The following is a 27263-nucleotide window of genomic DNA, read 5'->3' as shown; positions in this document are numbered from 1 at the left end:
CCGAGGTTGACCTTGCCGCCGTTTTTTTAGAAAAACTGTTCGGTTTTTCCGTCGGTTTTTTTAGTTTCCGTTTATTATTAGATCGGTTTTATTTCGGTTTAGTCTTTTTAGTGAGTGTTCGCCCGTTTGTTCGTTTTAACGAACGTGTTCGTCGTTTAGATCCAGTTAACGAATGTTCATTCGTTAAACTGCTCGTCATTTTCTTTTTCTCGGATTAAATCCACGATTTTTCAGATCGCGATTTCTCATCCGATTTTCGTTTTAGTATAACTTTTCGCTCATTTATCGGAATCAGGCGATTCAAGCGCCTGGAGGTTCGTCTCGAAACCCTCTTTCCGTTTAACCAACTTAAACAAGTTTTTGTTTCTGTAAAAATTGCCATAGATCCAGAATAGTAATCAAAGCCTATTTCTTTTGCAGTTTGTTTTTCGTTGCTTCGTTTGATTTGATTCTTTTTGCCAACCGGAGTTCTTAAGTTGAACTTTCTGGTTACGTCTCTTATTTGAGTTTTACCTGTGCATTAGTTGAGTACTTATTGTATGTTTGTTTGTTTGCGATAGAGTACCCAGAGTGCGCCGCTTGTTACTTCGAATCACTAGGTTTCCCGGATCATCAGCAAGGCAAGTAACACTTTGATCATACCTCCTACTACTCAGTTTTATTACATTAGATCAATCCTCACACATTGCATGATTAGGATCAAATTAAATTGTGGGTTTGGGAAGTAGTTGAGGTAGTACCTATTGCCTGTTTATTACCAAACCTTTGGGAGTTACTTCTACGTTTGCTTACTATTGCTATGCTATGCTAGTAGACGTGGATTGGGTGAGTGATATCCATGACAGATGTGAGATTTCTTTAAATCATTGGCTTATCTAAGGTGGCAACTTAAATACACATCTGGGTGGATTGAGGTACCTGGGTATTCCAGGATTGCCTGTTTTCTTTTGGACAGCCACCCAGGCTCAAAGGGATCATGAGATTATTCATGCTAGAAACTTCCGTGTGCAGCCACAAGCTACTATGGGCTCTAGCATAGTTGACTAAGTCGTGCGAACTCTTACAGTGGTAGACTAGCAGATGTAGGGGATGTAGGTGGTACGGTCTACCCATCGTAAGGTGCTAGCGCTTCTGAAAGACTATGTCTCGGTCATCCGTTTCTCAAACACCAGGTAGTGCGAGAATCCCAACGGAGGAGATCGAGTCTTGTGGGGAAAAGTGCGCAAACCTCTGCAGAGTGTATAAACTAATCATGGTTAGCCGTGTCCCCGGTTATGGACATCTTGAGTATCTAGTACTTGGATTATCATGTGAATCTCAACATGTTACTATAAAATTAAGTTTGATGGGTTTGTTTAATGATGTTTAATTGGGATTGAGAATGCTGTCAACCATTCTCAATGTTTAACAACCACCATGATAGTTAAATAAATTTATTCCTTTGCAGTAGGGAAAAATTGGCTTTTCGCAAAACTGTAACCATAGAGCTTTCCACCAACCAAATATGCATATAGAATAGCTGTTTCATTCCATTACTCTCTATGTGTTACATTGCTAGCATATTCCATGTGCTGACCCATTTTCGGGTTGCAACGTTAATGTTGCAGACTTTTCAGACGACAATTAAGGAGTTTTATGTTGTGGTTCTATACTCAGTGATGCCGTTGGAGTTGATGGACTCACTTATCTTCCAAGCCTTCCGCTGTTATCGTTATTAGATGGCCTTAAGCCATATTTATTGTAATAAGTTCTCTATTGAGACACTCGATGTAATAGGTGTATGATTGCTACTCTGTTATAAATCCTTCAAGTACTGTGTGGTGTCAGCATTACTGATCCAGGGATGACACCGGAGCATAGGGATTGGACCGTTTGAGGTCTGGTCGCTACAAGATGGTATCAGAGCACACGTTGACTGTAGTACACGACCATTAAGCTAAAGACCTAGATCACTACTCACTCTCTTCTCTTCTGACCTCTCATCTTTTCTACTCTTTAGGATGGCGGATGCAAGGAACAAGTTCATGCAACCGGATGAAGATACACCCTTTGGACGTCACCTGAAGGAAGTCACTAGATACCTGAACATAGGAGTACCAAGCTTCACCGGAACCTACAACGCCACTTTACCTGAAGAAGAGCGCTGGATGATTCAAGTTCAAGTTCCAGGAAGGACGTTCATGCCAGTCACTGAGCCCATAGAGTTTTCTTTTGATGCACTAACTTGGAGTCTTGGAAAGAGCATGGCAGCTCACACCGCCATGGGACGCATTGGAGAAGTCTACCGCAATGATCTCAAGGATACTATCTACCAGATTTGTGGATGCCGAGATGAGCACTGGGAGATGATCAGCACCAGAAAGGATAGATCAATTGCAGCTTTTATCCAGGGGTTAAACCAGCACATTCGACGTCAGGAGAACCAGATGTGCGCCGACATGATAGACCTAAAGAAGGCAAGGACAAGAATCAAGGAACTGGAGGAAGGACTCAAGGCTACACGTGAAGATTATGAAGAAGAAATTCAAGTATTAGTGGATAAGAATGCCGACCTAACAATGAAGATCGGGATATTTATGGGAGGCCCTACACCAGTAGATGAAGACGAAGAACCCAAGGAGATTCGCCCGGAAGACTACATCATCATCGATGACACCGACTCAGATCCAGATGATAGCGATGATGACTATGTTGATGAAGCTGGAGCAGATATCATGGAGTCTGCAACCGAAGAATATTTCTAGTAGACCACCTCATCAGTAGTAGTAGTCCACCATGTAAATATTATAGTCCGAGCACTTTTGCGATAGTTAGATCGATTGTATGCCCTTGTTTGATTGAATGAATGAAGTGAATGGTTTGCTTTTGCCTCATGTGCATATGGGTAGTGTTTTCTCTTTAGACCCCGTCTATTCTTAAATCTCATCTTTTCTAAACCCTCAGATGCCTCCGAGACATGACCCTGGATTTACCTTTCCACCGGAGCTCACTCAGTTGATCCAGCAGCAGAACACATTGATGCAGTTGCTAGTCCAGAATCAGAATCAGGGGAACAACAACAACAACCCACCACCACCACCACCACCACCACCTGTTGATCACTTAGCCCGTTTTCTTAGGCTGAATCTGCCGGTGTTTTCCAGTAGCACTGAGCCGATAGTAGCAGATGATTGGCTCCGCAAGACAACTAGAGAGTAGACCACAGCAGGATGCACAGATCCGGAGAAGGTGAAGTTTGCCGCACATCAGCTTGAAGGACCCGCATCATGATGGTGGGAGAATTTCACAGCCACCTTCCCTGTCTACACTGTCACATGGGACCAGTTTCAGCAGGCTTTTTGAACTGCCCATGTTTCAGCAGGAGCTATGGCCATGAAGAAGCGAGAGTTTCGCAACTTGCGCCAAGGAGGATGGACAGTTGGCCAGTATGTGGAGGACTTTAGTAAATTAGCATGTTATGCCCCAGATGATGTTGCCACGGATGCAGCTAAGCAGGAGAAGTTTCTAGAAGGACTGAATGATGAGTTGAGCATGCAGTTGATGGTAGCAACCTTCCACAACTACCAGGAGTTGATAGATCATGCTCTTATGATTGAAGAGAAGCAACAACATATTGAGAATCGCAAGAGGAAGTATGGACAAGGAAAGTACAACTCAGGAGCTCAGCAGAAGCCACAATTTACCCCTAGACCGTGAGGACATTTTCAGCATACCCATGGAGGAGGTAGCTCGCACAATCACAATGGCCCCAGGAATGGTAATGGTAATGGAGGAAGCAACGGCCAGAACCGCACCAACCCATCAACCCCAGCCAAGAAAGACCTGAGCCAAGTCACTTGCTTTAAGTGCCAGAAGACCGGACATTATGCCAATGAATGTCCTGAATTACAAAATGGAAATAGCAATGGAAGCTCTAGGAAGAAGCCGAACCCTTTCAACAGGGGACAGGTGAACCACGTTAGTGTGGAGGAGGTTGAAGAACAGCCGGATGCAGTAATCGGTAAGTTTTTGGTGAAGTCATTTACTGCACTCGATCTTTTCGATACTGGTGCATCGCATTCATACATATCCAGGGGATTTGTGGATAAGTATAAACTGCCAACCCAAGCCCTTAGGTCACCCATGTTAGTAACCTCGCCTGGAGCAGAATATATGGCTAGTCTATGGTGTGATCGGTTACCATTAAGGATTGGTAACTATGTTTTCCCCTCAGACCTAATAGTATTGGAATCCCAAGGATTGGATGTGATATTAGGCATGGATTGGTTATCAAAGTATGAAGGGAATATTGAATGTGCTAGTAAGTCAATTTTGCTTACCACCCCAGAAGGGAGAAGGATCAAGTATGTATCCCGACATGTGCCAAAGAGGACTCAAGTAAATTGCTTAACAGGAGTTGTGCAGGAGGAAGTACCAGTAGTAAAGGATTTTCCCGAAGTATTTCCAGAAGAGTTGCCAGGCATGCCACCGGATAGAGATATTGAGTTTTTGATTGAGCTATTGCCAGGCACAGGGCCAATATCAAAGAGACCATATAGGATGCCTGCAAAGGATTTGGTGGAAATTAAGAATCAAATTAAGGAGTTACTGGATAAAGGATATATTCGCCCAAGTTCTTCACCTTGGGGATCACCAGTACTTCTACTGGAGAAGAAGGATGGATAGTTAAGGATGGTTGTCGATTATCGAGGATTGAATGAAGTAACAATCAAGAACAAGTACCCACTACCGATGATCAATGATCTGTTTGATCGATTGCAAGGAGCTAAGGTATTTTCCAAGATCGATCTGCGATCAGGATACCACCAGTTGAAGATTCGGGAACAGGATATACCCAAGACGGCTTTTACCACCAGGTATGGGCTGTATGAGTATACCGTTATGTCATTTGGTCTGACTAACGCACCTGCATATTTTATGAACATGATGAACAAAGTGTTTATGGAGTTCTTGGATAAGTTCGTCGTAGTGTTCATTGATGATATCCTGGTTTACTCGAAGAATGAAGAGGAGCATAAGGAAAATTTGTGTTTGGTTCTTGGAAAGCTCAGAAAACACCAATTATATGCCAAGTTTAGCAAATGTGAGTTTTGGTTGAAGGAAGTTGGATTTCTCGGACACGTTATATCCGGAGAAGGTATAGCAGTAGATCCCACAAAAGTTGATACCGTGACCAAGTGGGAAGCACCAACCACCGTGGGAGAGATCCGGAGTTTTCTTGGACTCGCAGGATACTACGGGAGGTTTATTGAAAATTTCTCAAAGATTGCGAAGCCTATGACGGAGTTGTTGAAGAAGGATACCAAGTTCATATGGACGGAGGAATGTGAGGCTAGTTTTCAGGAGTTGAAGAAACGCTTGGTTACTTCACCAGTGTTGATTTTGCAAGACCAGACCAAGGATCATGAGGTGTATTGCGACGCTTCACGTCGAGGACTTGGAGCAGTGCTTATGCAGGAAGGGAGAGTTGTTTCATATGCCTCACGACAGCTTAAGCCTCATGAGTTGAATTATGCAACACATGATTTGGAGTTAGCAGCCGTAGTGCATGCACTGAAGACTTGGAGACATTTTCTGATTGGAAACCATTGCGAGGTGTATACGGATCATAAGAGTTTGAAGTATATTTTCACACAGAAGGAGTTGAATCTCAGACAAAGGAGATGGTTGGAGCTCATCAAGGATTATGATATGAAATTACATTATCACCCCGGAAAGGCTAATGTAGTAGCTGACGCATTAAGCCGTAAGAGTCGTGTCAACACCCTAATGACGAGAGAATTACCAAGGGAGTTAGTCGAAAATCTTCGAGAGTTATGTTTAGAAATAGTCCCGAGAGGCTATGTAGCAGCATTGGAGATTCAGTCTACATTGATGGATAAAATCAGAGAAGCCCAAAGGACTGACAAGGAGATTGCTTCTATTAAGGAGAAAATTAGCAAGGGAAAAGCTAAGGGATTTCGTGAGGACGAGCACGATACCTTATGGTTTGAAGACCGTGTCTATGTACCAAATGATCCGGAGATTAGAAAGCTAATTCTGCAAGAGGCCCATGATTCACCATATTCGGTTCACCCAGGAAATACCAAGATGTATTTGGATTTGAAGGATATTTTCTGGTGGACCGGAATAAAGAAGGATATTGTGGAGTACGTAGCAGTTTGTGATGTATGTCAGAGAGTGAAGGCAGAGCATCAGAAGCCAACAGGATTGCTACAACCATTGCCGATACCCGAATGGAAGTGGGATAAGCTAGGCATGGATTTTATTACAGGATTGCCCAGAACACGTTCAGGCTACGACTCGATATGGGTTGTAGTCGATCGTTTGACAAAGGTAGCTCATTTCATTCCAGTGAAGACTACCTATACCAGTGCAAAGTTGGCAAAGATATACATGACTAGGATCGTATGTCTGCATGGAGTTCCAAGGAGCATTGTATCAGATAGAGGAACCCAATTTACTTCAAAGTTCTGGAATTAGTTGCATGAGACTTTGGGAACCAGACTAGAGTTTAGCACAACTTTCCATCCGCAGACAGATGGACAGACTGAGAGAGTCAACCAGATCTTGGAGGATATGCTAAGAGCTTGTGCGCTAGATTACGGATCTAGTTGGGATGAGAATTTGCCATATGTAGAGTTCTCTTACAACAACAGCTACCAATCCAGTTTGAAGATGGCCCCTTTCGAAGCCTTGTACGGAAGGAGGTGCAGGACCCCATTGTCCTAGGATGAAGTTGGAGATCGCCAGTTGTTTGGACCAGATCTGATAAAGGAATCTAAACAGAAAGTGAAATTAATTCGCGACAGACTAAAGGTAGCTCAATCTAGGCAGAAGAGTTATGCAGATTCTAAACGCAAGGAGACAGTTTACAAAGTCGGAGACCGAGTTTATCTTCGAGTATCACCACTTCGAGGAGTTAAGCGCTTTGGAGTTAAGGGAAAACTAGCGCCACGTTTTGTAGGCCCATACAAAGTGTTGGAACGTATGGGAGAAGTAGCCTACAAGTTGGAATTACCCGAAGGACTGTCAGGAGTTCACGACGTGTTTCATGTATCCCAGTTGAAGAAGTGCCACGCAGAGATGGCTGACATACCGCTAAGGGATACGGTACCACTGGAAGCAATTCAGTTGGACAGTGATTTGACCTATGAGGAGAAACCAGTTAAGATTCTAGAGTATGCCATTCGAGTCACCCGCAACAAGGTTATCAAGTTTTGGAAAGTTCAGTGGAGCCACCACACGGAGGATGAAGCTACTTCGGAACGAGAGGAAGATTTGCTGAAGGACCACCCTCACCTATTTTCTAGCCAACCTGAATCTCGAGGGCGAGATTCATTTTAAGGGGGGTAGGTTTGTAACATCCCAAATTTTCAATTTGGAATGTTATACACTAGATCATCATTTGCATATCATATTTATTGCATTTTGGTTGATCCTAGAATTTTTTCGCAACTCAAGGACCCTCGGAGAGAGTTGGGGATTTTGTTATTTTCATATTTGAGTTGTCTCGAATTTTGAAAATAGGATCATTTGATTTTATTTATTTTATCTTCAATAATTTCTATTACAAAAATATGAGAGAGGGAATAAAATGACTTTCCCAAAATAAAGAAATATTGATGATTTAATAAAAAATCAAATAAGATTTTATTTGGTTTATTTGCTATTTTATTTGAATTTAGGAAACATGCGCGTTTTTCAAAATTGCATTTAGGCCCCAAATAAATGTTCATCCTGTGCAGCTTGATTTTAGAAGCCGGGGAAAATTTATTTCGGGATTTTGGAGTCCATTTAGTATTTCTTTTATTTGTTTTTCTGCGAGGAATTAATTTAAAAAAAATGCGAACCGACTCCGGGCCGTACCCGAGCGGGACTCTGCCCGGGGGGCCTTTATAAGCCGCCCGACCCGAGCCGCCGAAGCCCATCAGCCGCCGCAGCCCGCCCGCGCCCTAACCCTAGCCGCCGCCGCTGCCGTGCCGCCCGCGCCGCCGTCCGCCGCCGCCGACGCCGCCCACCGCCCGCCGCCGCCGCCGCCGCCCACCGCCGCCGCCGCCGCCACCGACCGCACCCCGATGTTGACCTCTCCGCCGTTTTTTTAGAAAAACCATTCGGTTTTTCCGTCAGTTTTTCGTCGGTTTTTTAGTTTCCGTTTTTTTATTAGATCGTTTTTTTGGTTTAGTCTTTTTAGTGAGCGTTCGCCCGTTCGTTCGTTTTAACGAACGTGTTCGTCGTTTAGATCCAGTTAACAATGTTCATTCATTAAACTGTTCGTCATTTTCTTTTTCTCGGATTAAATCCGCGATTTTTCAGATCGTGATTTCTGATCCGATTTTCGTTTTAGTATAACTTTTCGCTCGTTTATCGGAATCAGGCGATTCAAGCGCCTGGAGTTTCGTCTCGAAACCCTCTTTCCGTTTAACCAACTTAAACAAGTTTTTGTTTCTGTAAAAATTTCCCTAGATCCAGAATAGTAATCGAAGCCCATTTCTTTTGCCGTTTGTTTTTCGTTGCTTCGTTCGATTTGATTCTTTTTGCCAACCGGAGTTCTTAAGTTGAACTTTTTGGTTAAGTCTCTTATTTGAGCTTTACCTGTGCATTACTTGAGTACTTATTGTATGTTTGTTTGTTTGCGATAGAGTACCCGGAGTGCGCCGCTTGTTACTTCGAATCACTAGGTTTCCCGAATCATCAGCAAGGCAAGTAACCCTTTGATCATACCTCCTACTACCCAGTTTTATTGCATTAGATCAATCCTCACACAATGCATGATTAGGATCAAATTAAATTGTGGGTTTGGGAAGTAGTTGAGGTAGTACCTATTGCCTGTTTATTATCAAACCTTTGGGAGTTACTTCTACGTTTGCTTACTATTGCTATGCTATGCTAGTAGACGTGGATTGGGTGAGTGATATCCATGACAGATGTGAGATTTCTTTAAATCATTGGCTTATCTAAGGTGGCAACTTAAATACACATCTGGGTGGATTGAGGTACCTGGGTATTCCAGGATTGCCTGTTTTCTTTTGGACAGCCACCCAGGCTCAAAGGGATCATGAGATTATTCATGCTAGAAACTTCCGTGTGCAGCCACAAGCTACTATGGGCTCTAGCATAGTTGACTAAGTCGTGCGAACTCTTACAGTGGTAGACTAGCAGATGTAGGGGATGTAGGTGGTACGGTCTACCCATCGTAAGGTGCTAGCGCTTCTGAAAGACTATGTCTCGGTCATCCGTTTCTCAAACACCAGGTAGTGCGAGAATCCCAACGGAGGAGATCGAGTCTTGTGGGGAAAAGTGCGCAAACCTCTGCAGAGTGTATAAACTAATCATGGTTAGCCGTGTCCCCGGTTATGGACATCTTGAGTATCTAGTACTTGGATTATCATGTGAATCTCAACATGTTACTATAAAATTAAGTTTGATGGGTTTGTTTAATGATGTTTAATTGGGATTGAGAATGCTGTCAACCATTCTCAATGTTTAACAACCACCATGATAGTTAAATAAATTTATTCCTTTGCAGTAGGGAAAAATTGGCTTTTCGCAAAACTGTAACCATAGAGCTTTCCACCAACCAAATATGCATATAGAATAGCTGTTTCATTCCATTACTCTCTATGTGTTACATTGCTAGCATATTCCATGTGCTGACCCGTTTTCGGGCTGCAACGTTAATGTTGCAGACGTTTCAGACGACGATTAAGGAGTTTTAGGTCGTGGTTCTATACTCAGTGATGCCGTTGGAGTTGATGGACTCACTTATCTTCCAAGCCTTCCGCTGTTATCGTTATTAGATGGCCTTAAGCCATATTTATTGTAATAAGTTCTCTATTGAGACACTCGATGTAATAGGTGTGTGATTGCTACTCTGTTATAAATCCTTCAAGTACTATGTGGTGTCAGTATTACTGATCCAGGGATGACACCGGAGCACGGAGATTGGACCGTTTGAGGTCTGGTCGCTACAGATTTTTGGGGTAAACTTTCTGCTTAGTCCGGAAGTTCCGGGGCTGGGATGGAAGTTCCGGGGGACGGAAGTTCCGGGGGAGTACGTAAGTTTCGGGGGTCATGGAATTTATTCCGGGATGAACCCTAAATTCCAGATCTGAGAACGGGGGCGTAAAAACTTGATTTCCTGAGGCAAAATTGAGATGATTTCGTGGATGGAAAGTGGGGAAAAGAAGGGGAATGCTAGATCCACTCATAACACAGTGAATCCATGGATCAAAATCAACAAAACATCGTCAAACCAACAAGTAAAAAAAATTGGGGCTATTTTTGGTGGGGATTTTCAAAATTGGGGAAGAACACAACAAAATTAGGCTAGAAAATGAAGAGGGGAGGCTCCGAAATCGTGATGAACGTGCCTCTAGATACCAAGATGATGTAGGGTGGAACCCTAATCGCTCGATCTTTCAAGAAAGGAGCGGATCCTGTGAAGAACACGAGGAACACGAGGGGAATCATGAGGGCAAACACTAAAACCAACAAGAATGATCACACATGCGCTAGATCCATGAACACAAAGGAACATACAAGATCTAAAGTCAACAATGGACGATACGAGAGGTAACCGGTTCTTCTCTGTGAGGAGGTCTTGAATCCACGAGGGGATCTTCCCTTAGAAAGGGGGCTTGAATCCAAAGGGATCTTCTCCGAAGAGGCCACGGTCTCTCGCAGGGAGGAGATCTAATATGGATGAGCGTAGCTCTATCTCTCAAATGAGCTAAACCAATGTTAACCCTAGAAAGGAGGAGGTGGAGGAGTATATATAGTCTAGGTCCATGAAGGGGTAAGTGAGGGGCGAAAGGGTACATGGGCTTCGACCCAAGTGTCTGCGCGCAGGCAGGGCCGGAAGTTCCGGGAACGGCCGGAAGGTCCGGGCGCCGGAGGTTCCGGGCGAAGGTCCGGGCAGGGTCCGGGCTATCCAGAGAGTTGGCACACTCTCGGATGGCTTCGATGCGTCGGGGCCGGAAGTTCCGGGACGGCCGGAGGTTCCGGGGGCCGGAAGTTCCGGGCAGCGGCCGGAAGTTCTGAGCTTTCCAGAAACTTGTTAAGGCTTCTTCTTCCTTCTCTTCCATGCTTCCCTCGCGGATGGTGTAGGTGATCCTTGACGCTTGCACTCCTCCTTGTCATCCGTGAAGCTCCGACAATACCTATGCATGCACGATGGAGGGTCAAGTAGTATACCATCCTCGAAGGGGTCAAGTGAGCACGTGTAAAGGAGAGGATTCACCTTTATGTATGTGAAGTAGATGTCGCACATATCACTTGCCGAATGAACTCTTGACATGGTGATGTCCATAGGATGCTCCGCATCAAGATTGGCTTTCGGTGGATACGAAGGCTTCCGGCGGCGGAACTCCCAATCTATTGTGCTCCCCGATCGTTTTAGGGTATATGGAGATATATAGGCGGAAGAAGTACGTCAGGGGAGCCACGAGGGGCCCACGAGGTTGGAGGGCGCGCCCAGGGGGTGGGCGCGCCCCCTGCCTCGTGGCTCCTCGTTGCTTCCCTTACGTGGACTCCAAGTCTCTCGTGTTGCTTTCCTTCCAAAAATAAGTTCCGTGAAGTTCTAGGTCAACTGGACTCCGTTTGATTTTCCTTTATGCGATACTCAAAAACAAGGAAAAAGCAGAAACTGGCACTGGGCTCTGGGTTAATAGGTTAGTCCCAAAAATAATATAAAAGTGTATAATAAAGCCCATAAACATCCAAAATAGAAGATAATATAGCATGGAGCAATCAAAAATTATAGATACGTTGGAGACGTATCAAGTATTACATCAAATAGATCTCCAAGAACATCGAGGAGAACTTTGTATTGAGAACCAAAGAGAGAGAAGAAGCCATCTAGCTAATAACTATGGACCCGAAGGTCTATGGTAAACTACTCACACATCATCGGAGAGGCTATGGTGTTGATATAGAATCCCTCCATGATCGAATCCCCCTCCGGTAGATCGCTAGAAAAGGCCCCAAGATGGGATCTCATGGGTATAGAAGGTTGCGGCGGTGGGAAAGTGGTTTCGTGGTTCCCCTGGATGCTTTTAGGGTACAAGGGTATATATAGGCGAAAGAAGTATGTCGGTGGAGCTCCATGGGGCCCATGAGGGTGGGGGCGCGCCTACCCCCCTGGGCGTGCCCCCTACCTCGTGGAAGCTTCGCAGACTTCCACACTTGTACTCCAAGTCTCCTGGGTTGCGTTTGTTCCAAGAAAGATCCCCGCGAAGGTTTCGTTCCGTTTGGATTCCGTTTGATATTCCTTTTTTGCGAAACACTGAAATAGGCAAAAAACAACAATTTGCACTGGGCCTTCGGTTAATAGGTCAGTCCCAAAAATAATATAAAAGTGCATATTAAAGCCCATTAAACATCCAAAACAGATAATATAATAGTATGGAACAATCAAAAATTATAGATACGTTGGAGACGTATCACAGGGTGGCACCAAAGTAATCCAGGAGTTGATGCTACCTTCGACACTGATCCGGATGACTCTAAGTCACAAATCGGATACATATTTATATTGAATGGTGGAGCTGTCAGTTGGTGCAGTTCCAAGCAGAGCATCATGGCGGGATCTACGTGTGAAGCGAAGTACATAGCTGCTTCGGAAGCAACACATGAAGTAGTCTGGATGAAGGAGTTCGTATCCGATCTGGGTGTAATACCTAGTGCTTCGGGTCCAATGAAAATCTTTTATGACAACACTGGATCAATTACCTTGGCGAATGAATCCAGGTTTCACAAGAGAACCAAACACATCAAGAGACGCTTCAACTCCGTTCGTGAAAAGGTCAAGGATGGAGACATAGAAATTTTCAAAGTACATACAGATCTGAATGTGGCACACCCATTGACTAAGCCTCTTCCGTGAACAAAACATGATCAACACCAAGACTCCATGTGCGTTAGATTCATTACAATGTAATCTAGATTATTGACTCTAGTGCAAGTGGGAGACTGAAGGAAATATGCCCTAGAGGAAATAATAAAGTTGTTATTTTATATTTCCTTATTCATGATAAAGTTATATAATTCATGGTAGAATTGTATTGATCGGAAACTTAAATACATGTGTGGATACATAAACGAAATATCGTGTCCCTAGTAAGCCTCTACTAGACTAGCTCATTGATCAAAGATGGTTAAGGTTTCCTAATCATGTACCTATGTTGTCATTTGATAACGGGATCACATCATTAGGAGAATGATGTGACAGACAAGACCCACCCGTTATCTTAGCATATTGATCATTTAGTTTATTGCTATTGCTTTCTTAATGTCAAATACATATTCCTTCGACTATGAGATTATGCAACTCCCAGATACCAAAGGAATACCTTGTGTGCTATCAAACCTCACAACATAATTAGGTGATCATAAAGATGCTCTACAGGTATCTCCGAAGGTGTTTGTTGACTTGGCATGGATCGAGATTATGATTTGTCACTCTGAGTATCAGAGAGGTGTCTCTGGCGGTAATACACATCATAAGAAGCCTTGCAAGCATAGTGACTAAGATGTTAGTTGCAAGATTATGTATTACGGAACGAGTAAAGAGACTTGCCGGTAATGAGATTGAACTAGTTATGAAGATACCGATGATCGAATCTCGAGCAAGTAACATACCGATGGACAAAGGGAATTACGTATATTGTCATATGCTTCGACCGATAAACATCTTCGTAGAATATGTAGGATCCAATATGGGCATCCAGTTTCCGCTATTGGTTATTGATCGGAGAGCTGTCTCAGTCATATCTACATAGTTCTTGAACCCGTAGGGTCTGCACGCTTAACGTTCGTTGACGATACAGTGTTATATGAATTATATGATTTGGTGACCGAATGTTGTTAGGAGTCCTGGATGGGATCACAGACATGACGAGGAGCTCCAGAATGGTCTAGAGGTAAAGATTGATATATAGGGCGATGGTATTCGGACACCGGAAGTGTTTCGGAGTGTATCGAGTAGTCATCGGCATACCGGAGGGGGTACCGGACACCCCCGGGAGGGTAATGGGCCTATTGGGCCATTAGAGGGGAGCACACCAGCCCACAAGGGGCTGGCGCACCCCCTATGGCAGGCGTCCAAGTGGGAGAAATGAAAGGGGGGATTGATCCTCCCCCTTCCTTCCCTCTCCCCTTTCCCTTTTCCCCTCCGGCAAACATGAAAGGAGGGGGGGGGGGGGCAAGGGCAGGAGCCCAAGTAGGATTCGGCCCTACTTGGGGCACCCCTTGGCCTCTCCCCTCTCCTCCACCTATATATATGTGGGAGGGGGCACCACACATAACCACGACAATTGCTTAGCCGTGTGCGGTGCCCCCCCCACCGTTTACACCCTCGGTCATATTTTTGTAGTGCTTAGGTGAAGCCCTGCGGAGATAGCATCACCATCACCGTCACCATGCCGTCGTGCTGTTGGAACTCATCCAATACTTTGCCCGTCTTGCTAGATCAATAAGGCGAGGACGTCATCAAGCTGAACATGTGCTGAACACAGAGGTGCCATACGTTCGGTACTCGATCAGTTGGATCACGAAGAAGTTCGACTACATCAACTACGTTACTAAATGCTTCCGCTTATGGTCTATGAGGGTACGTAGACACACTCTCCCCTCTTGTTGCTATGCATCTCCATGGATAGAACTTGCATGTGCGTAGAATTTTTTTGTTTTCCATGCAACATTTCCCAATAGTGCTACCTTCGACCAGTTGCACCAAGAGGCGCCTGGGTTTTGAGATTCATGATGGTGTGCATGCATCAGGAGGTCTTCTTATGTTAAAAGATGGAAAGGATGCTGACCTTGTGTGTACTACAAACTCAAATGTGAAGGATGATGACGGTGATGGCTCTACATCACAGGACAAGAGACACAAAATGAATGAAGCAACAACAATGGACTTGGCAAATCTGGCAGGCTCCAACTTGGAGTACCGCCAGGCCCAATGAATCTCCTAGTTTGGAACTGTCGGGGGGGGGGGGGGGACCGCCGAATAGTTCGTGAGTGGTTGGCTTTCTCAAAAGACAATTCCCCATGGCTTGTGTTGTTATGTGAGACTAGACAAGGCTCAAACAAGATGGAAAAGCTAAAGTGGAGACTTGGTATGAAGGGGTTTGCCGGTGTCGGCAGTGACAAACATAGTGGTATACTAGCTCTTTATTTGGATTAAAATCTGTAATTTATAGTGTTTGATTCTTGTGCACGGTACATAGACGTGAGGATAGTGGATGCTGCAAATGATAAATCTTGGCGATCAATTTTGTATATGATGAGGCATGGGTGGAGAATTGGCATCATATGTGTGATCACCTCACGAATTTGCGGGTTGTTTCTTTGGAACCGTGGTTAGTTTGTGGAGATTTCAACGAGGCGTTATGGCAACATGAGCACTTCTCATGTACACAACGGGTGGAGAGCCAGATGGCCTCATTTCACGATTGTTAGATGGCGTGTGAGCTATTGGACCTTGAATTTTCTAGGATTTCCTACACATATTATAATGATTAGGATGGATGAAGGAACGTTCGTGTTTGTTTGGATAGAGCATGTGGAGATGATGCTTGTAGGGACCTGTTCTGTACCGCACATGTGGTTCACCTTGCTTCTTGTTGATCGGATCACTACCCGGTGCTTGTTCGGTTAACTCATGTGGATCCCCAATGAAGTAGGCTGGCACCGTGGTATGACATAATGTGGGAACACCACCCAGCACTGGCGGATGTGGTGGCAGAGACGTGGGCTAACAAGCGGCCTGCTGGTAACTTGGGTTCTGTTCGGGATGCTCTAAAGGATATGATAGCACTATTATGATCTTGGATTAAGATAATTTTGGTCATGTAATGCAGGGGATTGAGAAACTTAGGAAGGAACTAGCAGACCTACAAATGCCTGATGCGGACCAGGCAGTGATAAAATAGAAGATGCATCAGCTCGACGAACGTCTCTATCGGGAGGAGATGATGTGGTTGTAATGGTCTCACATCATGTGGTTGAAGGAAGGGGAGCAAAATACATCTTATCTTCATAGTCGAGCGATATGGCGAGTGAGGAGAAATTATATTCGAAGGCTTCGAAGGGATGATGGGACGTGGTGCAGCGTGCCCTCATATATGGAACATATGACCACCTCGTACTTTAAGGAGGTGTATACGATGGATCCTACCTTGACCCCCGAGGTAGTTGATAAACCACAAGTATAGGGGGTCGTTTGTTGCCTTCTTTGATAAATAAGAGTGCCAAACCCAATGAGGAGCTAAAGGTAGAACAAATATTCCCTCAAGTTCTATCGACCACCGATACAACTCTACGCACACTTGACGTTTGCTTTACCGAAAAAATATGAAACTCATTTGCAAGAATAAAACTAGAAGTACTTTGCGAGAATAAAACTACGAATAAATTGCAAGGTAATAAAAGTGGATAGATTTTGTCAACAAGAAAGTCATTTTTCCCTAGGCAATCGATAACAAGTACTGGTAATCATTCTTGTAATTTTATATGAGGGAGAGGCATGAGCTAACATACTTTCTCTACTTGGATCATATGCACTTATGATTGGAACTCTAGCAAGCATCTGCAACTATTAAAGATCATTAAGGTCGTGACACCCAACCATAGCATTAAGTATCAAGTCCTCTTTACTCCCATACGCCATAACCCACTTATCCACGTTTAGGCTGCTGTCACCCCCGCAATACCGACAATAAGAAAACCATGAACATATTGCAACACCCTACAGCGGGGGGCCCTCACATTTGCGCGCGAGAGAGAGGGCACCGTAGGACAACACCATAAATAAAATATACAATCATACCAACCAAGATCACGATTAACCCATAGGACAAAACGGATCTACTCAAAGATCATAGGATAACCATATATCATTGGGAAATAATATATGGAGTTGAGCACCATGTTTAAGTAGAGATTACAACGGGGAGAAGGGGTGTTCACTACAAAAAAAGACACTTCCATGATGATACGTGTTTGTCACAGTAGGTCACGTTTTCTGTCATGCATGTACATCCATGTCGATTTTATGACAGAATCAAGATAGTCATACCTGTGCTGTCGTAGAAGTGTTCCATAACATTACCAAAATTATCATCATGGAAGTGTTCACTTCCATGACGATAAATGCTACATCATGGAAGTGCTTTCGTTAAGGGTGACCGACACGTGGCATCCACCATAACGGGTCGCCGTTAAGCTATCGGGTTCGGTTTTGGATCCGATAACCCGCTAACAACCATGACCAATGACGATTTTCCACGTGTAAAATTCTCATTGGATGACAGAACCACGTGTCAGCTCCTCGTCGGCACATGTGTCACTCATCCAATGGGCGAGATGCACCTATGATATGTTGACACGTGGGCCGACCCAAAAGTAGCCCATAAAGATTAAATGGGCCAGCCCAACTAAAGGCCCACGGGATTTTGTCGACCATAATGGGCTGGCCCAACTAAAGGCTGACGAGATTTCACCGACCATAATGGGCCGGCCCAGCTAAAGGCCCACGAGATTTTGCTGACCATAATGGGCCGGCCCAGCTAAAGGCCCACAAGATTTTGAGGACACTAATGGGCCGACCCATTAACATGCTGCCATGTTTTGGGCCAAATGCCGACCCATAATTGATCCGGTCCATTAACAACCTGCCATGTTCTGGGCCCAATAAAGGCCCATATGAGATCCGGCCCGTTAAAAGCCTACCACGTTCTAGGCCAAATTACGGCCAAGATCAGATCCGGCCCTTTAAGAGGCTTTGGGCTAAATTATGGCCCGTATCAGATTCGACCCGTCAATTGGACGCTATGCTTTTGGGCCCACTTGCTAAAGGCCCATTTGGTAATTCGGCCTGATATTAGTTTCGGCCTGTTAAAGGCATGTTTAACATTTTGGCCCTATATTTATTTCGCCCTATTAAAAGCCCATCATATAGTTGGGCCTAACTACGACCCGATTTGCATCTGGCCTGCTCACCGCCGATAATCTGATTGGGCCAAACAAGGACCAAGACAATTTTGGCCTATTAACGGCCCGTGATGTGATTGACACAATCATGGGCCGGGGTCTATTTCGGCCTACTACCGGCCCGTGAGCTGTTCCGCACGTTTCAGGCCCAACCTACTTTTCAGCCTCCTGAAAGCCCATTGAGTTTTCTTGCGGAAAATAGGGCCGGTGGTTTACTCGGCCTATTAGAGGCCCAAATCTACTAGTGGGCTAGTTTACATTTAGGCCTGTTAACGGACCGATTATGTAGTGATTTGCATGACAGCCCGATTATGTACCATAATTTTACAGTTTGGCCAGTTTACTGCGAAGACAGGATATATATACAGTAAAATAACTGCAACATCATGAATAAGAGAAAACCTAGACTATACAATAAATAAATTACAACATATTACATCCACTGGGCATCAAAGTTCGCCACTATGATAATAAAGCACAAGCAGACAGCAGATTACATACACTGTGCATCAAAGATCGCCACCAGTGCAAATAAACATGCCGACAAAAATAATATACAAAACCGACAACACTTCAATAGAGTTCAAGAAAGGTTAGCCCTGCTCGGCAGCTGCAGCGCAAGCAGCTGAGCAAGCTGATGAAACTGCGCTTGTTTGACACATATATCCTCCTCACTCTGAAAGATAAACAAGCAGACATATAACAGGTTTTGCACATATTAGTATCAATGCTGACAATTCATCACATTTCTTACTGACGAATAAAGTGACACAGTTTAAAATAGCATTAACAAAATATGGTATTGTTCAGGTTAAGACATGGCAGGAAATGACATTGTGAAGGAGTTGGCAGCTTCACAACACTACTGGATTACAAATCAAGAACTCATAAGTATCAATGGTAAGTGTGTTGTCAATTTATCCCATTTCAGATTGGCAAATAAAGAGATGATGTAAATAATAGTAGAATGGTATGACATTGTTCATATTTAAGACATTGCAGAATATGATATTGTGTTGTAGTGGATAGGTTCACCACACCACTGGATTACGGATCAAGAACGGAAGCATACATGCAATGCAAAAGAAGATCACTTGCTCTGTATAGTTTAATTTACGTGGTATGAAGAAGGAACTTGGTTGTACACCTGAAAACTTAAATTGAGAAGGACAAACTTTTGTTTATGAACTACATAATAAACTTTAAACATGCAATTTAATGCAACACACAAAAAATAAACAGTTGTTGCAGTCATGCCTAACCAAATATACACAACAAATTTTGAAGGCTTGAGAAGGACAAACTTACATTATTGGTGAAGACAAGCTCTATAAAGCCCTTGTCCATGCTGATGGGGGGGGGGGAATTCAAGAAGTTTACCATAGAATCTTCTTTTCAAAAGCATTGCCTTTATTCTACATTTTGTTAAGAGTAAATATAAATGTGATAATATAAGGAAAAATGGAGAATATTTAAGATAAGATGAAGAGTGATGCTACATGACCAAGTAGCTATAAATGTAAGTACAGTGATACATGCAAAAGGTACATTCAAGAGCAATGTAGAGCTAAGCTTCTTCAGGAACATCGGTGTTATCCAACCTTATGGCAATAGTAAATATAGATCTGATGCATAGAAAATGGAGGGCAAAGGAAAATAAGCTGCAGAGTGATGGTACATGAACAACTACCTATCAATATAGTGCACTGATAAAGGACAACAATGAAGGAAATATACCCTAGAGGCAATAATAAAGTTGTTATTTATATTTCCTTATATCATGATAAATATTTATTATTCATGCTAGAATTGTATTAACCAGAAACTTAGTACATGTGTGAATACATAGGCAAACAGAGTGTCACTAGTATGCCTCTACTTGACTAGCTTGTTAATCAAAGATGGTTAAGTTTCCTAACCATAGACATGAGTTGTCATTTGATGAACGAGATCACATCATTAGAGAATGATGTGATTGACTTGACCCATCCATTATCTTAGCTCTTTCATCATTTAGTTTACTGCTATTGCTTTCTCCATAACTTATACATGTTCCTATGACTATGAGATTATGCAACTCCCGAATACCGGAGGAACACTTAGTGTGCTATCAAACGTCACAACGTAACTAGGTGACTATAAAGATGCTCTACAGGTGTCTCCGATGGTGTTTGTTGAGTTGGCATAGATCGAGATTAGGATTTGTCACTCCGTGTATCGGAGAGGTATCTCTGGGCGCTCTCAGTAATGCATATCACTATAAGCCTTGCAAGCAATGTGACTAATGAGTTGGTTACGGGATGTTGCATTACAGAACGAGTAAAGAGACTTGCTGGTAACGAGATTGAACTAGGTATTGAGATACCGATGATCGAATGTCGGGCAAGTAACATACAAATGACAAAGGGAACAACGTATGTTGTTATGCGGTTTGACCGATAAAGATATTCGTAGAATATGTAGGAACCAATATGAGCATCCAGGTTCCGCTATTGGTTATTGACCGGAGATGAGTCTTAGTCATGTCTACATAGTTCTCGAACCCGTAGGGTCCGCACGCTTAACGTTCAGTGACGATCGGTATTATGAGTTTATGTGTTTTGATGTCCCGAAGGTAGTTCAGAGTCTCGGATATGATCACGGACATGACGAGGAGTCTCGGAATGGTCGATACATAAAGATCGATATATTTGAAGCCTATGTTTGGACATCGGAATGGTTCCGAGTGAGTTTGGGAATTTACCGGAGTACCAGGGGGTTACCGGAACCCCCCGGGGAGTATATGGGCCTTATTAGGCCTTAGTGGAATAGAGGAGAGGAAGGCAAAGGTGGAAGGCGCGCCCCCTAGCCCAATCCGAATTGGGTGGGGGGGGGGGGGCGCCCCCTCCTTCCTTCTCTCTCCCCCTTCCTTCTCTCCTACTCCTACTAGGGAAAGGGGGGATCCTACTCTCGGTGGGAGTAGGACTCCCACTAGGGCGCGCCATAGAGAGGGCCGGCCCTCCCCTCCTCCACTCCTTTATATACGGGGGAGGGGGCACCCCATAGACACACAAGTTGATCTCTTAGCCGTGTGCGTTGCCCCCTCCACAGATTTCCACCTCGGTCATATCGTTGTAGTGCTTAGGCGAAGTCCTGTGTCGGTAACTTCATCATCACCATCATCACGCCGTCGGTGCCGACGAAGCTCTTCCCCGACACTCAGCTGGATCTAGAGTTCATGGGACGTCACCGAGATGAACGTGTGCAGATCGCGGAGGTGCCGTACCTTCGGTGCTATGATCGGTCGGATCGTGAAGACGTACGACTACATCAACCGCGTTGTCAGAACGCTTCCACTTACGGTCTACGAGGGTTCGTGGACAACACTCTCCCCTCTCATTGCTATGCATCACCTAGATGGATCTTGTGTGTGCGTAGGATTTTTTTTGAAATTACTGCGTTCCCCAACATTGGTATCAGAGCCAAGTCTATGCGTAGATGTTATATGCACGAGTAGAACACAAAGGAGTTGTGGGCTTGAGTATATACATATTGCTTGCCGTCACTAGTTGATTCTTGATTCAGCGGTATTGTTGGATGAAGCGGCTCAGACCGACATTACGCGTACGCTTACGCGAGACTGGTTCTACCGACGTGCTTCGCACACAGGTGGCTAGTGGGTGTCAGTTTCTCCAACTTTAGTTGAATCAGATTCAATGAACAGGGTTCTTTCTGAAGATCAAAAGGCAATCACTATACCACGTTGTGGTTTTTGATGCGTAGGTAAGAACGGTTCTTGCTCAGCCCGTAGCAGCCACGTAAATCTTGCAACAACAAAGTAGAGGATGTCTAACTTGTTTTTGCAGGGCATGTTGTGATGTGATATGGTTAAGACATGATGCTAAATTTTATTGTATGAGATGATCATGTTTTGTAACAGAGTTATGGCAACTGGCAGGAGCCATATGATTGTCGCTTTATTGTATGAAATGCAATCGCCATGTAATTGCTTTACTTTATCACTAAGCGGTAGCGATAGTCGTAGAAGCAATAGTTGGTGAGACGACAATGATGCTTCGATGGAGATCAAGGTGTCAAGCCGGTGACGATGGGGATCATGACAGTTCTTTTGAGATGGAGATCAAAGGCACAAGATGATGATGGCCATATCATATCACTTATAATGATTGCATGTGATGTTTATCCTTTATGCATCTTATTTTGCTTAGTTCGGCGGTAGCATTATAAGATGATCTCTCACTAAATTTCAAGGTACAAGTGTTCTCCCTGAGTATGCACCATTGCGACAGTTCGTCGTGCTGAGACACCACGTGATGATCGGGTGTGATAAGCTCTACGTTCACATACAACGGGTGTAAGCTAGTTTTGCACACGCGGAATACTCGGGTTAAACTTGACGAGCCTAGCATATGCAGATATGGCCTCGGAACACTGAGACCGAAAGGTCGAGCATGAATCATATAGTAGATATGATCAACATAGTGATGTTCACCATTGAAAACTATATCTCACGTGATGATCGGACATGGTTTAGTTGATATGGATCACATGATCACTTAGATGATTAGAGGGATGTCTATCTAAGTGGGAGTTCTTAAGTAATATGATTAATTGAACTTAAATTTATAATGAACTTAGTCCTGATAGTATTTGCATATCTATGTTGTAGATCAATTGTTCACATATAGCTTCCCTGTTTTATTTATGATATATTCCTAGAGAAAACTATGTTGAAATATGATAGTAGCAATGATTCAGATTGGATTCGTGATCTGAGGATTATCCTCGTTGCTGCATAGAAGAAGTATGTCCTTGATGCACCGCTAGGTGACATAACTATTGCAGGAGCAAATGCAGACGTTAGGAACATCTGACAAAGCTCGGTATGATGACTACTTAATAGTTTAGTGCACCATGCTTTACGGCTTAGAACCGGGACTTCAAAAATGTTTTTGAATGCCACAGAGCATATAAGATGATCTAAGAGTTGAAATTGGTATTTCATACTCATGCCCGTGTCGAGAGGTAGGAGACCTATGACAGTACTTTGCCTACAAGATAGAGGAGAATAGCTCAACCAGTGAGCATGTGCTCAGATTGTCTGGGTACTACAATTGCTTGCATCAAGTGGGAGTTAATCTTCCAGATAAGATAGTAATTGACAAAGTTCTCTAGTCACTATCACCAAGTTACTAGAACTTAGTGATGAACTATAATATGCAAGGGATGACGAAAGTAATTCCCAAGCTCTTCGCGATGTTGAAATCAGCGAAGGTAGAAATAAAAAAATAGCATCAAGTGTTGATGGTTAATAAGACCACTAGTTTCAAGAAAAAGGGCAAAGGAAAAAAAGAGGAACTTCAAAGAAGAATAGCAAGCAAGTTGCTGCTCCCATGAAGAAGCCCAAAGCTAGACGCAAGCCTAGAACTGAGTGCTTCTACTGCAAAGGAAATGGTCACTGAAAGTGGAACTGCCCTAGATACTTGGCGGATAAGAAGGATGGCAAAGTGAACAAAAGTATATTTGATATACATGTTATTGATGTGTACTTTACTAGTGTTTATAGCAACCCCTCAGTATTTGATACTAGTTTAGTTGCTAAGAGTGGTAACTCGAAACGGGAGTTGCAAAATAAACAGAGACTAGTTAAGGGCAAGGTGATGATTTGAGTTGAAAGTGATTCCAAGGTTGATAAGATCACCATCGCACACTCCCTTTACCTTTGGGATTAGTGTTGAACCTATAATAAATGTTATTTGGTGTTTGCGTTGAGCATAATATGATTGGATCATGTTTATTGCAATACCATTATTCATTTAAGTCTAAGAATAATTGTTATTCTGTTTACATGAAAAAACCTTCTGAGGTCATACACCCAAGATGAATGGTTTATTGAATCTCGATCGTAGTGATACACATATTCATAATATTGAAGCCAAACCATGCAAAGTTAATAATGATAGTGCAACTTATATGTGGCACTGCCGTTTAGGTCATATTGGTGTAAAGCGCATGAAGGAACTCCATGCTGATGGGCTTTTGTAATCACTTGATTATGAATCATTTGATGCTTGCGAACCATGCCTCGTGGGCAAGATGACTAAAACTCCGTTCTTCGGAACAATGGAGCAAGCAACTGACTTATTGGAAATAATACATACTGATGTATGCAATCCGATGAGTGTTGAGGCTCACGGCGGGTATCGTTATTTTCTGACCTTCACAGATGATTTGAGCAGATATGGGTATATCTACTTGATGAAACATAAGTCTGAAACATTTGAAAAGTACAAAGAATTTTAGAGGGAAGTGGAAAATCATCGTAACAAGAAAATAAAGTTACTGCGATCTGATCGTGGAGGAGAATTTTGAGTTACGAGTTTGGTCTTCATTTGAAACAATGCGGAATAGTTTCGCAACTCATGCCACCTGGAACACCATAGCGTAATGGTGTGTCCTAACGTCATAACCATACTTTATTAGATATGGTGCGATCTATGATGTGTCTTACCGATTTATCACTATCATTTTGGGGTTATGCATTAGAGACAACTGCATTCACATTAAATAGGGCACCATCTAAATCCGTTGAGACGTCACCATATGAAATGTGGTTTAGCAAGAAACCTAAGCTGTCATTTCTTAAAGTTTGGGGCTATGATGCTTATGTGAAAAAGTTTCAACCTGATAAGCTTGAACGCAAATCGGAGAAATGCGTCTTCATAGGATACCCAAAGGAAACTGTTGGGTACACCTTCTATAACTGATCCGAAGGCAAGATATTCGTTGCTAAGAATGGATCCTTTCTAGAGAAGAAGTTTCTCTCGAAAGAAGTGAGTGGGAGGAAAGTAGAACTTGATGAGGTAATTGTACCTTCTCCCGAATTGGAAAGTAGTTCATCACAGAAATCAGTTCCAGTGATTCATACACCAATTAGTGAGGAAGTTAATGATGATGATCATGAAACTTTAGATCAAGTTACTATCGTACCTCATAGGTCAACCAGAGTATGATCCGCACCAGAGTGGTACAGTAATCCTGTTCTGGAGGTCATGTTACTTGACCATGACGAACCTACGAACTATGAGGAAGCGATGATGAGCCCAGATTCTGCAAAATGGCTCGAGGTCGTGAAATATGAGATAGAATCCATGTATGAGAACAAAGTGTGGACTGCCCATTGATCGGCAAGCCATTGAGAATAAATGGATCTTCAAGAGGAAGACGGACGCTGATAGTAGTGTTACTATCTACAAAGCTTGAATTGTCGCAAAAAGGTTTTTGACAAGTTCAAGGCGTTAACTATGATAAGATTTTCTCACTCGTAGCGATGCTTAAGTCTGTCCGAATCATGTTAGCAATTGCCACATTTTATGAAAACTGGCAAACGGATGTCAAAACTGCATTCCTTAATGGATTTCTTAAAGAAGAGTTGTATATGATACAACAAGAAGGTTTTGTAAATCCTAAAGGTGCTAAAAAAGTGTGCAAGCTCCAGCGATCCATCTATGGATTGGTGCAAACATATCGGAGTTGGAATATACGCTTTGATGAGTTGATCAAAGCGTATAGTTTTATACAGACTTGCAGTGACGCCTGTATTTACAAGAAAGTGAGTGGGAGCATGAGGGAGTCCTGGATTAGGGGGTCTCCGGACAACCGGACTATATCCTTTGGCTGGACTGTTGGACTATAAAGATACAAGATTGAAGACATCGTCCCTTGTCCGGATGGGACTCTACTTGGCGTGGAAGGCAAGCTAGGCAATACGGATATGTGTATATCCTCCTTTGTAACCGACCTTGTGTAACCCTAGCCCCCTCCGGTGTCTATATAAACCGGAGGGTTTTAGTCCGTAGGACAACATACAATCATACCATAGGCTAACTTCTAGGGTTTAGCCTCTCTGATCTCGTGGTAGATCAACTCTTGTAATACTCATATCATCAAGAACAATCAAGCAGGACATAGGGTTTTACCTCCATCAAGAGGGCCCGAACCTGGGTAAACATCGTGTCCCCTGCCTCCTGTTATCATCCGCCTTAGACGCACAGTTCGAGACCCCCTACCTGAGATCCGCCGGTTTTGACACTGACATTGGTGCTTTCATTGAGAGTTCCATTGTGTCACCGCCATAAGGCTTGACGGCTCCTCCGATCATCGCTAGCGATGCGGTCCAGAGTGAGGCTTTCCTCCCCGGATAGATCTTCATATTCGGCGGCTTTGCACTGCGGGCCAATTCGCTTGGCCATCTGGAGCAGATTGATAGCTACGCCCCTGGCCATCAGGTCAGATTTGGAAACTTGAACTACACGGCCGACATCCGCGGAGACTTGATCTTCGACGGATTCAGGCCCATATCGGACGCGCCGTACATTTGTGACGAGCATGATGCAACTCTGCCGTCGGACAATGTTTGAGAGATCGCATCCGTAACTACTCCGTCTATCAATCTGGAGCAAGTCGTGCCATCCGAGAGCGGAGGGATGGACCCTGCCACGGAGGCTGCACTCTCAGTGGTGATAGAGCCGGATACTGACTTCACCCCTTACGAGAGCCGTGTCGCTGAACCACTGGATTCATCTCCGGCCACGGACTCCGAGCCGCTCATATCCATGCCCATCGAGTCCGACTTGGCGCCGATCATGGAGTTCACCTCCGCGGATATCTTTCAGCATTCACCTTTCGGAGATGTGCTAAATTCATTAAGGTCTCTCTCCTTGTTAGGAGAACCTTGGCCGAACTATGTCCGGCTAGAATGGGATGCAGACGACGAAGAAATTCGCTGCCCACCCACCACCCACTTAGTAGCCACTGTCGATGACTTAACCAACATGCTCGACTTCGACTTCAAAGACTTCGACGGTATGGACGGCGAAGCCGGAGACAAACAGGAAACACTGCCCTCGGGGCACTGGACCGCCACCTCATCATATGATATATACATGGTGGACACCCCTAAAGAAGCCAATGGTGATGAGAAAGCGGAGGATGACCCCTCCAAGAAGCAACCCAAGCGCCGACGTCCGCGGCGCCGCTCTAATTCCCGCCATAGCAAGAACAATGATAATAATAGTCCACGCGACTCTGGAAGAGACGACAACTGCACCACCCCGGTGGCAGAAAATGATCAATATGCAAACTGCAAACATAGTACGGATCCGACGTCCGAACACGATGACGCCAAAGATAAGCCTCATTAATCCCTGTCTAGGGATGAAAACAGTCCGGACGAAGATGTACCCATCATCCCGGAAACACACTTGGAG

This window comes from Triticum aestivum, chromosome 2A (assembly GCF_018294505.1).
Source record: "Triticum aestivum cultivar Chinese Spring chromosome 2A, IWGSC CS RefSeq v2.1, whole genome shotgun sequence".
Classification (NCBI taxonomy): Eukaryota; Viridiplantae; Streptophyta; class Magnoliopsida; order Poales; family Poaceae; genus Triticum; species Triticum aestivum.
Note: the sequence above shows the minus strand (reverse complement) of the source record.